At 51.0% G+C, this 602-nt stretch overlaps 1 long non-coding RNA gene across 1 annotated transcript; it reads left to right on the forward strand.

The window, feature by feature from the left end:
• Positions 1–6: 6 nt before the first annotated feature.
• LOC112482450 lies at positions 7–590 on the forward strand. Its single transcript, XR_003047315.1, has 2 exons — positions 7–195; positions 290–590. It is a non-coding gene; the product is annotated as an uncharacterized LOC112482450 (long non-coding RNA).
• Positions 591–602: the final 12 nt, after the last annotated feature.

The raw sequence follows: 602 nt of genomic DNA on the forward strand, positions 1-602 counted from the left end.
TCTGCGCTCTCCTTTCCTCCTCTAAAACGGCGAGAGACAGCAACTACTGGCCGGGGGGTTGTGATTCGAATTAGATGAGACAGTACGTGTCCAAGCTTAGGACGGTGGTGGCACCGAATAACGGTGGCTTCGCTGTGGGCATGGCGATTTCCCTCGCCGGCATCCTTTTCACTGGAAGCCCGAGTGAAGACAGAGGTCAGGGCTCTAGGAGCAAGGCCACCGCCCTTCCGTCATCCTCCCGGACACCGAGCTCTTCCCAACCTTACTGAGTTTTGATCTCTTTTTTTAGGAAGCACTGAGTCACCCCGCGCTAGTGCCTGGGGATGTCCGCTGCAGCTTATCCGAGAGACAGACACAGTCGTGCTGTCCCCGTGCATCCTTCGCTTCACCACCCTTGAATTCGGAAAGGGGAGGAAGAAGAGATTTCTTGGCTCCTTGCAGCGTATCCTCCGGTACATACTACTCAGAGTGCTTTCCTTGTCTGCCATCTCTTTTCAGTTAATCAGGTTTCCTTCACTCAATAAGTTTCTACTAAGAAAATGTTCAAATGTTTGTCGAATAAACCCGAGAATGTTTAGTTTGCTTCTTAATATGCATGTGTG

Source organism: Pteropus alecto, unplaced genomic scaffold, assembly GCF_000325575.1.
Source record: "Pteropus alecto unplaced genomic scaffold, ASM32557v1 scaffold1511, whole genome shotgun sequence".
In the NCBI taxonomy this organism is placed as follows: domain Eukaryota; kingdom Metazoa; phylum Chordata; class Mammalia; order Chiroptera; family Pteropodidae; genus Pteropus; species Pteropus alecto.